This window comes from Nymphalis io, chromosome 17, assembly GCF_905147045.1.
Source record: "Nymphalis io chromosome 17, ilAglIoxx1.1, whole genome shotgun sequence".
Lineage (NCBI taxonomy): Eukaryota > Metazoa > Arthropoda > Insecta > Lepidoptera > Nymphalidae > Nymphalis > Nymphalis io.
Genome location: NC_065904.1, coordinates 9,782,227 through 9,798,138, shown reverse-complemented (window position 1 = coordinate 9,798,138; position 15,912 = coordinate 9,782,227). Strand labels below are relative to the sequence as shown.

Below are 15,912 nucleotides of genomic sequence, written 5' to 3'. Positions count from 1 at the left end.
ACAAAGTTGTTCAAAGAAATATTAATATAATGTGTCAGTAGCTTGCTGAGTGGTATGATGCTGTGAACGTCCGCGTACTAGCCAGTTTTTTATTCACCAGCTAAACATAAATATTTTCAGTCTTCCTAAGATATAAATAAATTTTGAAAAATTTTGCTTGCTAGTCATTCCCGTACACGTTGAAATAGGTGCGAGTAAGATAGGGTTGATAATAAGAAAAAAAATAATGTCTTGATCTAGCGGCTTGTTTATTACGCTGCAGATCCTTAGTTCTTGTGTAATTGGTAAAATTTTCAGCAGCAGCCTAAAGTTCCAAATTTGTCAGTGTTTATAGTCCCGTGCCTCAGTAAACACGTAAAGCCTTCGGTACTGTGCCGGTTTTCCGTTCTATCTGGCTATTACAGAAAGGAAATAGAGAGTTCAATTGTGTTTACTCACACACTTGACCGCATATATATCCTGTGCGGTTGACTATTCTCCAGAAAATCAAAACAGAAAATTAAATTTTAACTGGAAAACCATTTTTTCATTGATGTCATAATGTAAACATAATACATACAAAAACCTATTAATTCGTTATATACTGTTTCTAATCTTTAATCAACAATATTTCCCGATCATTTTAGAATGTTCTAGAATTATCAACCTTAAACAAAAGCTCAAAATTTGAAACGTAAAAAAATTCGATATCTTGGAAATAAAGTCCAATTTTGTTGAATTATTGTTAATTGAATGTTTTAACTGTAATTTTTGAAAGGTATTTGTTGTATTACTCTCGACGTTGATATTAGGCAAGCTGTGACTGAAATTGTATGCGAATGTATGTGTACCTAAAATCACGAGGGATTTTAAAATACTTTCTTAACAGTAACTGTTTTAGATTCCGAGTTATTATATTGTCATCTTTCTAGACGCATTCATTTTAAGAAATCATCACTGGATTTACAGAATTCACATTTTTTTATTTAAATAAAGATACGCTATTTGCAAATGAGTCATCTAACGATAGGATGATAACGAAGACAACTAAGATGGCTAACTTTCTCTTTAAGCCGGAAAATATTAATACTAAATTATGAGTGCCGCCAAGTAATAATCATAACAAATCTTTACAGGTGTTAAGTTAAATTAATTTAGTAGTTTTTTTTTAATTACTTAATTTTATTTCATTGTCGAGTAAAACGAATTATATTTCAATGCAAAGTGCATTGAAATATAATAAATAATCAGCGTTGAAGTAAATCATTACTCCGATAGCGATAATTGGAATAATTCATAAAATTCGTTGCCATTGTAAAGCTAATTTCTTTCTTATATTTATATAATTCTTGACACAACTGAACAATTTGTTTAGGGAACAGAAAAATTGAATTCATTTTTAATTCATATTTAACCAAATTAATTAATAAATATACTCTTATTAAGAAGGCAATTGATTTTTGAATTGATCATTTGACAATGATTATATTAGTATGAAGCTGTGGCAGCTGGCAGCAATTCGCAATGTTCTTAAATTATTATTATATTATCGGTAAGTTCTTGAAAAGGTTTTAGAAAATACTCGTGGCAGATTTTTATCTGCTGTATGCAGGTTTCATCACGATGATTACCTCCACAAACACGAGATGTATTATAAGAAAAAAATAAGCAAATCTGAAAATTCAGTAGTGCTTGACCAGATTTGACCACCATCCCACAATCTTCCAGTAAAAATTCACGTGTAACCACTGGACTATATCGGCTATCACTCTAATACCCCAAAAACAACTTTAACGAGAATCTCTTAAGAAAATTACCCTCGCTGTGAAATTAAACTGTATCGTAATGCTTAAGTCTTGAACTAAAAAGAAATGAGCTTGGAATGTTTCCAATAGTAGGTTTGTAAAAAGATATCAAGGGCTTGAGTTTGCCAACAGAAGCAAAACGACTTAATATTATAGTAGTGGATAAATCGATGATGGTTGAAACGTGATAGCAATTTATTGTTTTTGCAAAAACATCGAAGCAGTCAGATAAGCTTTTTGATTTTTTTACACTTTAAAGGCTTAAAGTATTTGGCTATTTTAAATTTTATTGTAATGAAACAAATTTGGAAGTCCAAAATGTGTGTATTTTTATTTATAAGCGTATGTTTTGTGTATAGACACATTCATAAATTAAATTACGTAGGTCACCGAAAAAATGTTATGACCGTTAGTTATAAAAAATGTAGAAATATTGTAAAAGGAGCATTAAGCTAACATTAATACGTATAAAATTTAAATACCTTATAATCTGTTAGTTAAATTAATGTTTTTATAATTTAACTCAAATTTGCCCGTTATATTAAAAACAATATGAGCCGTTCATAATTTTTGAAAACTTATAATCTAGACAGGTATATTTATTATAAACTAACAATATTTATAATAATTATCCGATATAAAATATAAATTATAATATTCACGAATCAATATTTTATAATGATATAAAATTTAAATCCAAGCTTGTATTAAACACCTTTAAAATTATGGACCTCTATAAAATTATGGATATTACTGGACATTAAATGATAAGGCTGATAAAATTGCAATCTACACTAAAAACTATATAAATAAATAAAAAAAGTATTTAATAGAAATATGTCAAAACTATAATAAAAGCCTGTCAATGTCCCACTGATGGGCTAATGCCTCCTCTTCCTTTTCGAGGAGAAGATTTGGAGGAGAAGATTTTCCACCACGCTGTTCTAATGCGGGTTAGTGGAAAACACATGTGGCAGAATTTCAGTGAAATTAGACACGCAGGTTTCTTCATGATGTTTTCCTTCACCGTCAAGTATTTATAGTAAATATGAAATATATTAATTTATATATTATGTCTTTTTATTTTATTAACAGTAACAATTGAATAATAAGAAAGTTAAATCGTTTAAAAATCGTATAAAATATAAGATATTATTACTTAGATATTACGAAAACTATCAGTTAGGTAGAAAAGTTAACCACGATTACATTTGTCTGTGACGTCACCGGAGAGTTTTATGTTAAATTAGGACAGGCGAGCCAATAGTGAATTCCCACAAAATAAACTATAGCAATTTATTTTGTGGGAATTCGGTTAAAAAAGCTGTTTTAGGAATTAAATATAACATAACAACTATATTCGAAAGAAAAGAGTCGCAAATGCAACTAAATGTATGTTTCTGTATCTTTTACATGTATTTTATTTTATTTATAACAACTTATTTTATTAGTACGCTCTCTTTCACTTATATTATCAACAAATCAATCTATCCCTTTCATGTAACTAAAAGTATTTGTTCACACACCCACGTACCTTAGCAATAAAATGTACCAACGTAAAAAATTAAGCAGTTATATATCTGGCCTGCGTAATAAAGTCACAAAACTCACATATTCAATATAAGCATACAGTAAAAAAGTTTCGCTTAACATCATATTATGTAACGGTAAAATATAATAAATAATATTCATAAATAAAATAAAATTCAATTCAAAGTGACAAATAAATTCTTAACAAGTTAAAAGAATAAAGTATTTTTGTCACGCGACGGTATTACAAGTTCATTATCTTGATTGGACGACACGGGTACAATAGACTCGATTCGAATGGAATATTTGAGGATTGTGTATTTGTGTGAGTTTAGACATGTATATATTATGTATTATGCTTATTCGATGCTAAAAATGTAATAAAAAACGGCAAAAGAATATTATGGCTTCTTTGTGTTAAGGCTTTGTCCAAGACTATCTGGATTGGTAGCTAGGTACCACTCGCTCATTCAGCGCGCAGGTTGTACCGTTAAACAGCAATTTTTATTAATGTTGTTTTCTAGTTTGAAGGTTGAGTGAACTAGCGTAACTTCAAGCACAAGGGACATAGCATTTTAGTTCCCAAGGTTGGTGGCGCATGGGTGATGTGCGGAAAGGTTAATATAACTTACATCGCCAATACATATGGCGATGGTGACAACTTACCATCAGGTGGCACCCGTGCCAGTCCACCACCCTATTTTATAAATAATACCATTTTTAACTCAATCTGTAGTCCTCTGAATTGTCTTCAAATTAAGGTATCGATGGTTTGTTCATATATATTATTATCATATTTTTAAATTTTATTATTTTTATTACCGTAGTTACTTAATATCATAGTAACTTAAAAGTTGTTCTTCTGAAAATTAGCAATAAAATTTTCATTGTGATATTCGTAAGCCAGCGTTAATACAGACACTAGGGAAATTACATCTTAGATCCTGCAGTTACCTTTGACGATATAAGTTGTCTATAGACGAAGGTTACTACTATTCCTTTAAAAAAACAGCTTACATAAGTTTCTAAATTGTCATAAAAGTCAAGGTAACGATCAAAAATTTGTGTAGACGACACAATTAATAAAACAAATATTTTTTTATATTTTGCAACGCTTAACATAATATCACTGAGCAAAAAAGAAAAGTTATTCTCAATAACCGTTTTGAAAATATTCAACAAAATAATATTATTTGTAGATTAAGTTTGTTTTATAGAAGACCAAAAAATATGAAATTGCTGTAAAAAATTGTGTTGTGTAGCTTACCTTGCCTTACCACTAAGTAAAACCACCAAGTAAAAGTGAACTAACGCAAGTCTGTTTTTAACATTTCACGGGTGAGGTACGAAGTGAGAGTTCTCAGAGAATAGCATTGAAGTGGTGACTTTTGAGTCTGTTCTTATTAAATACCGCTCTGATGTACTCTCGCTGGGAGCGAGTGTGTATGATTGATTCAATTATTTTTATATTAAATATTTCAAGGAAATAATTTATCAAAGAACCTTTATTGTAAGTATGTTATACCGAGAACGGTTAGTTATGTTAGTTCGTCCGTAGTAATTATATAAAAATATACTTTAATTCAAGCTTTTTTTTTAAATGACAAAAGAATTACTAAAAGACTGTTTAATTTTTGCGGTATCTTATGATTGGTAGAGTTAGTTGCTATAAAAGTCTTCGATTGATATACCATCTTTATGGAAACCAGTGTTGTACGCTCTAGTGTTGGAGCTTAAGGCATGCCCGTTATCAACCCAATGTAAGCGTATCAACCTTGCAGATGTGCTTAACTTACTTCAACACTGTGTCACCTCTACATTAAAACTTAATTCTAATAAAAGTAGAATAAACATAGAATTTTCATACGATGCTGTGCACATTTTGAGGACAAGAAAAGTCATTTTTTGCTGAGGTATGAGTCCGCGATCATTCTATAACTTATGTTAATCATATTTCCTATTTAGTGAACCCAACCTTTTATTGTTTTTTAATATAATTTTGACGAGATTGACATATATTATACTTGAAATCAAGTTGCATATGTTACCGCGTCAACATTGCTTCTATTTTTTTATGTTTTTCACGCTTTTTCACCGTTATCGTTATCGTAAAAAAGATCAAATTATACTCGCAACTTTAAAATTATAAGGATTTAAATTAGAGGTCAGCCGTAACGTAGCTTATTATGGTAAGATCATTATCTTCACCGAATAATTCACCTTTCCATACGATAACCGTGATATTAATAAGTTTCATACTTATTGTTATGTATGATTACCTAACTAGAAACTGCGATCAACAATGGCATATCAAAATTTATTTTACCGTTGAATAACGATAAGCACAATTCCTAGAAACAAAATGAACTCACCTTGCTTTAATTTATTATGCCATAATAGTTTGACGTATCAACAGTTAAAACTGAATACGAACAAGGAAAGTTTTTTTTTTCAAGAAAATATATATTTAAAATCTCTTGCGAAATTCACTTAAAAATCAATGTTTATTAATAATTGACATGACAATATTTAATTATCTGTGGTAAGACTGTGCACTCGTTGGTTAGACAGACGCGTAAATGGATTCCTTTTAATAATCGGCCTACTTCGCCTTAATAACACTACAACCCCTGTAAGAAATATATTAATTTATATACATTTTTATTTTATTAGTATCTCCAACATGGAATACAAATCACAAGCTTACATCACATATTACACGAGTTTATGTCTATGTGCCCTCAATTATAGGAAACCAGAGCTTCCATCAATATTATAACTAAATAACAGCTAATATTATAAATAATAAAATTTTAATTAAAGACATTTCAAGTTAAAAATAAAACGTAAACCAATAAAAGAAAAAAAAGACTTCTTACATTAAGTGATTAAATTTAACATATAAAATTTGATAAACTGATCATAAATAATACCAAAAAAAAAAAACTTAAAATGCACTACAAAACACAGAATCACAACATGAGAAGACAGCGATATACATAATTAATGTGTAGCGGGAGATAACGGATATCCAACGCGATGTTTTAAGGAATTAAAATGTTCTTTATTTAATTTGACTCTTTTGAACCTAACGAGTACTCCGAAACGTCGAATTTTACCATGTAAGAACTCAGTAGTTACTCTTTTTAAGTACAATAATCAACTCATCAGATATTCTACCGCAAAACAGCAATACTTGATATTGTTGTGTTCCGGTTTGAAGGATGAGTGAGCCAGTGTAATTACAGGCACAAGGGACATAAAATCTTAGTTCCCAAGGTTGGTGGCGCATTGGCTATGTAAGCGATGGTTGACATTTCTTACAATGCCAATGTCTAAGGGCGGTTGGTGACCACTTACCATCAGGGGGCCCATATGCTCGTCCACCTTCCTATTCTATAAAAAAAAAAAAAAACTACATAGAGCGAAAATATATACTGATTATATCCTTTTACTCGCATCTACTCAAGAGATGGTAAAACCTGGAGTAATATCAATAAGACTTTCTTAAATAAGTATAGCTAAGAAAAAGCTCAAAAATGACCGCAGAACACGATAGCAAATAGAAAGTGATAAGCGATATGACTATAATAATTATTGTAATATTTGAACGATACAATTAGATTAACATAGTACAAGTCTTTGTGCGAGCTCTTCCACGAAGCGAAACCACCCACGCATCAGATATTCTAACGCCAAGCAGCAAAACTTAGCATTGTTGTGTTTCAGCTTGAACGGTGAGTTCGGCCAGTGTAACTACAGGCACAAGAGACATAACGTCTTAGTACCCAAGGGTAGTGGTGCATGGCGATATGTGGAATGGTTAATATTTCTTATAGTCTTTCAATGTCTATGGGTGATGGACACTAACCATCAAGTACCTATTTTACCTACAAAAAAAAATACTAAATAATAACACAGCAGACACAAATAGGAACACAAATTTGTAAAATTAAGCTCGATTTTAAAAATAAACTCATGTTGATTGATTTGAATGTGTCAGCTTAACAAATAACGCCGCACTCCTCTCAATGACAATATCCCTCGAAGCATTTTTCACCTCAAATAACACAATAAACAATGGTGTTTATTGTGTTGTACACAATATCATTTTAAATGGCATATATGTATCAATAATACCTTATATATAATGTATCTATACCCCAATATAATATAGTTATAGAATTTATCTGAATTGACAAAATACGACATTTGTTGAGATAGGCTCTATACGAGAGATAGATAGTCTATCTCTCGCATAACATCATGTCACAAATCATAAGGATGGAACAGTAACGCGGGGTAAACCAAGGAGAGCATTTAGTTAGAAAAAATACTTAAGAAATTAAAATATCAACTGCTGCTTTTTAATATAAAATTAGTTTGCGCCAGTAGCTCCGCGCGCCCGTTGGTTGGTAAAAGTAGCCTATGGTTGGCTTGCTTCGTATCAAATTTCATCGAAATCGGTTCAGTGGTTGAGACAGACGATGTTACATTCGCATTTATAATATTTAGTATAGATAGTGATGTATAAACGTAAAAACAAACGATTTATTAGAAGATTTTACGTAAATACATTCATAGTATGTACATAGTATTAATATTTGCGGCCTTATTTATAAACGTCACTAAGCGGCTATTTATTTAAACAATGATTGATCTCTTTCTGTCATTATTGATTTGATATTCGAAAGAGGATGACACGATATATTATACTATTTCATTGTAATATTTAAAAAGCAACCTAAGAAAAAGTCACATTACATCTTCATACGGCTAAAGTTCCAAATCGAACAAGTGTTAAACAAACGTAAAGTGACAAAACGTACGTGACAAAATACAATTTTATTAAAAATTGTCATTAATGGCACTATAATTATAATCCGCGTGGGAGTAGGTGGGACGCAGCTAGTGACATTTCCATAACGTCAAATTAATTACCAAACGTGACCTAACTTAACCCTTTTATATATTACAGTAAGTTCCACCGTAATATTCTATAGCGTCATATAAAATTGATTCTTTAATGAAGATAACGTCTGCGCATGACGTCGGGTGTAAGATTTATTAATCAGAACTAGATAATCTTCTGTCTTACTCGGAGACTTCAACGACTACACATGTACAACAGATACACATTCACATACATACACGTATATATTTTTCTTTTTTATAGAACATATTTAATTAGTCATAATTTATGTTGTAAGTAATATTTATACAGTTTGGACTTATTTTATAATTATACATTATTGTAAGAACATGAATTATACTATATAAATTATATATAAAATAGGTCTATTTGGTTATTACGAAATAAATAAATGTAACATGCTATAGAATACTTACGTTGCGGCGGACTTTAAGCTGTATTTTGTGACGTCACACTTGCGAATTAAATTATAACCTTACTTATAAATATGATTAGTATAGTTAAAAACTGATTTATCTCTCTCCATCATTTTTGATTTGACATTCGAAAGAAGAAGGCAAAATATTTTAATTCGATAAGCAACATTTATAAGTAATGGCGCAATTTATAACAATTTAAATATTAAAATATATATTTTTAATTATTTCAGAAGCGTTGTATTCGCTTATTAGGAAGATACAAACATATTTAATAAAATAAATAACGATTACGTCTTCTTTATATATTTTATAATATTGTTAGGTGAATAGGCAGAAGTGCCACCTTATTTGTAAGTGATCACCTCTATAGAAGTAGGTGCCATCAACCTTGGGACTAATATGTTATGTCCCTTGTGGTTGTACACTGCGTTACTCATTCTTCCAATAGAAACACAACAATAGAAATACAAAGTATTGGTGCTTAGCGTCAAAATATGTGATAAGTGGACGTTACATATCTAGATGAATTTGCACAGTCCTATCACTAAATAGTGATCTTAATTAAAATTAGCATAATATATCAAACTATAATTATCAATCTGTTCTTATTTTCATGGTATTAATATTTTATTTAAGCAATGTCTTAATTAATAAAGTTAATTTCATTAAAGTAAAATTCTACATAACTAGTGTCACGGCAGTCCCTTTCCTTCAGCCTAACAAGGGTTTGATATATCTACAAGTGGGCACAGATTAAAATATTCACAGGAAGTGACATAACGCGAAACGAACAAAATGAATTTGATTATCTGTTAATTGATTTGTATTCTAATAATATAATTAAATTATTTTAAACATATTATTAAATGGAATTGTCAGTTATATGACAATTCGCCTTAAAAAAAAATTAACTTCATCACCATAGTAGTTGCACCAATCGCAATACAGCAGTACTTGGTATTGTTGTGTTTCGGTTTGAAGAGTGAGTGAGCCAGTGTAATTACAGGCATAAGGTACGTAACATCTTAGTTCCCAAGGTTGGTGGCGCATTGGTGATGTAAGCGATTATTAAAGTTTCTTACAATGCTAATGTCTATGGGCGTTGGTGACCACTTACCATTAGGGGGCCCATATGCTCGTCCGCCTACCTATTCTAGAAAAAAATGGTTGTAGGCGAAGCGACGTATGCTTATAGTTTACTATCTCTCTTATTAAATGTATTAAATAATATAAAACATAATATATGAATATAAGGAAAAGAAACTTATGTACTATGGCATAAATAAGTATAAGGTCGACCACACGTGACACTATTAATAATAATTACACGAACATTACTAACACAATTTGACTTATGTCTATAATGACTAATTAAAAAATCAACTTGGAATGAAAATAATCATATCAGCTGGATGCTGAGCAGCTATGATTATTTTCATGTTATTATTATTTCTGAGCTGTGCGAAAATGTGAAAAAATTATCATAGAATTCATATATTTTTTTAATCAAAGTTTCTTCTCGAACGTTGCATGATATCGGAGTCTCTAATTTTCTCGTCTTTCAGAAAGAAAATGTTTAAATAAAAGAAAATATTTTTCATCTTTATCTACTCACCATTTCTGAGTTGTCAAAAAATATAGAATTACAAAAAAGTGATTTTGATTGAAATTTGCTATAATATTGGTGATGATTGATAATATTGGTGGCATACCTTGGAATTTCGTTACACCGCCCCTCCCCCACACACGGGTGAAACCGTGGGTGAAAACTAGTATTATATATGATTGAAAACTTTGTTGAATATAGTTACAGTTGCGTAATTTATTATTTTATTACACCCATAAATCATAACAAATTTATTAATTCATGTCAGTGTCACTTTCCGAGCTTAGCGAGTTTTTTCCGCATTTTTATACGGTTTAAATTTTTAAAGCATGAAATAACCATCTTCTTTAAACTAAACTGATTTCGTATATAACGAATGCACATGCCATTCTGATATAAAAAATATATATTAATAAATATACACATTTAAATATTTTCACTATTATTCAAATTTCGAATACATTCGATTGAAATGGACCAATCACAACCAAATCAATTTAAATTCAGATTTCAGATGTCATTTCTACGCGAAGCTGTTTTGAGGTATGAAATCTAATATAATCCTATTAATTCTATAACCTTCATAAGCCTATGGATAACTGAGCCTCAAGAAACCATATTTATATGGTAATTTCATAGGTAACTTGTTAGTTAATGTTCAGTTTGTAAGGATTTATATATGAGAAGATTATAACCATATATGTTAAAACATAAACTGTGTAACACTTAGTATAGCTATGTATAATCAAATTAAACCTTTTAAGCCTTTTCATATTTTTAACGACAAACAGGCGTAGTAGTTATTTTAATAACGGTAATTTAAAGTTGTCTGCCGCCTGCTGAGCATATTTTATAGGTTATAGATATAAATGATCGTTAATCTAGTATCTAGCTTGTATAACAGTAGATCCCGAGGTTCGGAGTTCGAAATCCGTTTCACGTTTTGTATATGTCATTTTAAGCTGACGCTGCTGTCTCACTCAACCGAGTGCCATGACAATTGGTATATATTAAACAAGCAGGACAACTTTTTATGGGTTTTGCTAGTACTCGTACTTATATAATGCTCGCTCTACATTCGCGACGCGAACGCTCGCGGAAACCGTGAAACGCAAATTTTGGTGGTTCCACGAGTGCTTTTCTCGATCGTTGTCGGTTTTTGGCCTCGCGATACTTTTTAACAATTAACGATGTGCGTAGATTATATTTATCGCGCGAGAGACCACGTACAAATCGCGGCTAAAGTTTGTACCCGCCATTCATGTATAAACAATAAGTTTTATTTTTATCCACTTGATTTTTAATGGACTCATCGGTAACAAAACCTATCAAAATATTCAATGACAAATCAAGGTCTTGTGTTTGGCTTCTTAGAATCAATGTGTATGGCAAATTGAAATCAGGTAGCTAATTAGCCCATCCGCTTCCTTACTAGAATAAACAAAAATATAGCTAGGATTTCAATCTTAATATTCGTATTTACGTAAAATTATGTGTCCAGCTTATGATGGTGGTGGACATGTACAATAGCCTGAGGGGGCAAATTAAGACATATTTTTTAAATATATTGCATCAAATTTTCTCTACACAGCCTTACCGTATCTGATAAAAATGACTATATAACCAAAATACTGCTAAAATTGCCTTTTGAAACTGAGTTATCAAGTGGTTATTTGTACCGTTAGTAATACAATCTAATGGAAATAAAAACTTTACATCAATAAAAATTTTGAAAAAAGAACATGGAAACTTGAAAAAAACACATTCGAATCTCAGAAAAGTAAAATATACTAATTATGTTATGTGTTATTTATATGTTGTGCAATAAGGTATTAAATAAATAAATAGCTAAGTTATAAATATATATAAATTATCGTTAGTTTGCTAAGCCATTGATCATAATAGAAAAACGAAACTTATTAATATTTAAATTATTTTAGTTAACTAAAATATAATACAAAACGATTTTTTTTATGTTACACAATTTTTATCTCTGTCTCTCTTACTTTGCACTTCTCCTTTAACAGATATTTTGGTAAAAAGTATCACGAATTACCATTCATAAAAATTTGCCTAGATTGTGTTGCCAGCTGTACTTAAAGGGTTGACGTCATACAGCGCTCCACTCCGAAAGGTCTTATCCTAACAGCATTTAGAACGGATAATACTCGAAGCGTTGATCTTGTGACACGAAAATCATAGTATATATTCGTATATGCGTAACTACCCATCTACCCATTGAATTAAAATTCAGAATTAACGTCTTTAGAAACAATAGTATTTAACTCATAGATGGAGTTTGATTGTTATAAAAAACCGATTAAATTGAATGAAAACGCCTTTAATAATAATAATATGGATTATACCTGTTAGATAGTTGTAATGTAATTGAATTGCACTCAGTTGATTATTACTAATTAAATATTGATCTTAGACAAAATCTAGTAGCTGATAGACATATTAATTGATTGTCGAAATCAATAAACACAACTACACAATAATAATTATAACTATATATAAATATAAATATAAATATATATATATATATATATATATATATATATATATATATATATATAAAGCAATATATGCTAAATATTGACTGGCCGGTTGGCGTAGTTGGTAGATACTTTTACGCTGAAGGTTGTGAGTTCGATTCCTACCCAGGAAAAACATTTGCGTATATGAACATGTCTGTTTGTCCTGAGTCTGGGTGTAATTATATATGTAAGTATGTATTTACAAAATAAATGTAGTATATTTAGTATATCAGTTGTCTGGTTTCCATCGTACAAGCTCTGCTTAGTTTGGGACCAGATGGCCGTGTGTGAATAATGTCGCAGGATATTATTATGCTTATTATTTAGTATGCAATCGTTAATATTAAGGCATAATTTTTAATGTGACAAGTGCTGTTTGTTAGAAATGTTTAAAATCTCTCTAAATATTCGCTAGTCGGTATATAGCAATAATTAATTTGATTAATTAACCATTAAATTTGATCCATGATATCACTTCACCGTAAACCTATTTTATTCAATTGTACGGTTTATAATATTTAATTAATTTAATTTTCGAATATATTTTTCTGTCAAATGACAATTTATTTGTTTCGGAATACTTGCTTAGTAATTAAATAAAATAGATTTCACGTTATAAACAACATTTATTTAAATTATTCAATAGATAATAAAGATAATATTTGACCGTAACAAATTATTTAATCATTAATCGTCTATCAAGTTCGTGAATCATATAATTTATTCCAAGCGTGCCCTAATGGGAAAATAGCATCTACATTAGCAGACTTATGTTACTGAGATATTAAATTACACTTTTATACAGCTATTTCATGTTGAAGGACCCTTTACAAAAAGGTCCCATTCAATATCTCAAAAACGGAGTACTTTAAGCGGGCAAATCCTTTCAGCTGTCTTCTACATCTTGGTTAAAATTTTGCTCGAAAATTCAACTGTTATTTTAAGTATCTTCTTAATTAGCGTAAGTATTTTATAAAGGGAGTTTTGTCCGTTTATATATTATCGATTCCCGATAATAATCAGTGAATTTCTTGGTAAATTCCTCGTCTTATTTGAAGGAGAAGATTTCGAGCTCATACCGGGCTGTTCCAACACATGCGACAAAATTTATTACACAGGCAGGAACTTTTCTAGTTGTTTGCTTTGCCTGTTGCGATAAAGACTAAAACAAATAAATCGCATTAAAACACACAATGATTCAAATATATTAAAATTTACGTGTTCTGATCACTGGGTCACCTCTTATATTAGGTAGTACTTACTTTGTTAAAAAAAAAATCTAATGTATTGCCTATGTATATTTTTTAAAAATAGATATGGACACGAAACACATTTGAGTACACACGTGATCGTTATGTGCATGCTTAGTAAATATTAAAATTGTATTCGATTGGTTTAATATCTCAAAACCTCTGTCGAGACAATTTTATTATAATATTTTTAATAAATGCTTATTAAGTTTTTCTGCATTTATTTCGTCAAATATGCTATAATCCTTCACGGTTAGTATATTTCTACTCAGCTAAAATACATTTTTTCAGCCTCCAGTTGTCCAACCCACACGGCAAGGTGTGGTTTCGTCATATTTAATGTAGCGCCTCCCCAAATCAACTTATCATGTGACATAAAAGCCGAGTAAGGAAATATCGTTAAGAGAATTCATGAATACTGTTAAATATTAACCTTGATGGCTCATACTTAACAGTACCTGTAGCCTGAATCATCCTTGTGGTTGAAAAAGTTAACGCCAGCCAGGCAGCTAGCTGCATATGTTTGCCAATTTTTTAAACACACTCCAAATAAACAAGATCAGGGCAGGCCAATGATAATCCCTATATGTATGTTCAGGATAATCTCCTAAAGCTCGAATTTCGTTGATCCGTTTCACTGAGACATAAGTCGTTTATCAAGAAAGATTTCGCTATACTGAATATTACGTCAACCACTAAGTCCATGCGAACCCAAAATAAACTGCCTCTTAGAGATAATATTATATTTTTATCGAAAGTTGTATACATATTATATTTTGTTCAGTATTCTTATGTTCAATTGTTTTTACACCTGGAGTTCATTTTTCCTTTAGTCCATTAATTTCAAGTAAGATTAAGTACGAGACATTATACAAATTTTCATATTTCGAACACTTTTTTTTCTACTTTGAATTCCAATTTTTTTTATTGTAATACTTAAGTTAGTTAATAGCCAATGAACTGTCTATGCCTATATATATAATATATTATATAATATATATATTACTTAATTATAACTGTACAGCTTCTCTTATTATCTTTTTCTCTAGCATTTTTTCTTTTATTTCTCGTTTATATAGGAACTTGGGAGGAATCTCAGCAAAGGATAAGTATATTATGTTTATACATAGTTCTCATTTATATATATATTAAAGGTCGGTATCTATAAATATCGATATTGGTCGCAAAATAAAGTTTTTGTTATGGCTTATCACAGCGAGAAAAGATGGCCGAGCACGCCGGAAAAAGTCCTTTGTATTTTATAGTAACAGCATATAAATTACCAATTAGTGGAAGACTTGTTTCTTTCTAAGGTTTGAATATTCCACAATGCTGATCCCTTGGGAGTTGGCGGATCCTCATATTACAAAATCTCATCCAACATATGCAGGTGTTCTCACGATGCTTTTCTTTACAAATAACTTTTTAAACATAAAAGAATTACGTAAAAATTTAAGAAAACTTGCCCACATCTTAAAAATCACGTTTTTAACAACTGTATATCTTATATATTATAATATATATAAAAATGATGTTTGATGTCACTTTTTACTCCTAACCTTTTGTAGACGAACGGATTTTACGCAATTTTTTTATTGCATAGATAGGACGAGCATATGGGCCACCTGATGGTTAATGGTCACCAACGCACATAGACATTGGCATTGTAAGAAATGTTAACCATCGCTTACATCGCCAATGCGCCACCAACCATGGGAACTAAGATGTTATGTCCCTTGTGCCTGTAATTACCTTGACTCACTCACCTTTCAAGCCCGAACACAACAATACCAAGTACTGCTATTTCGCGATTATAATTATTTTTATTTTTTCTTCTTATCTACCCGTGC

General features: G+C 30.5%; 1 protein-coding gene across 2 annotated transcripts in view; it reads left to right on the top strand.

The window, feature by feature from the left end:
* Nucleotides 1-15,912, top strand: part of LOC126774681 (hemicentin-2-like) — a 319,165-nt gene that overhangs the window by 15,891 nt on the left and 287,362 nt on the right. The window lies entirely within an intron of this gene.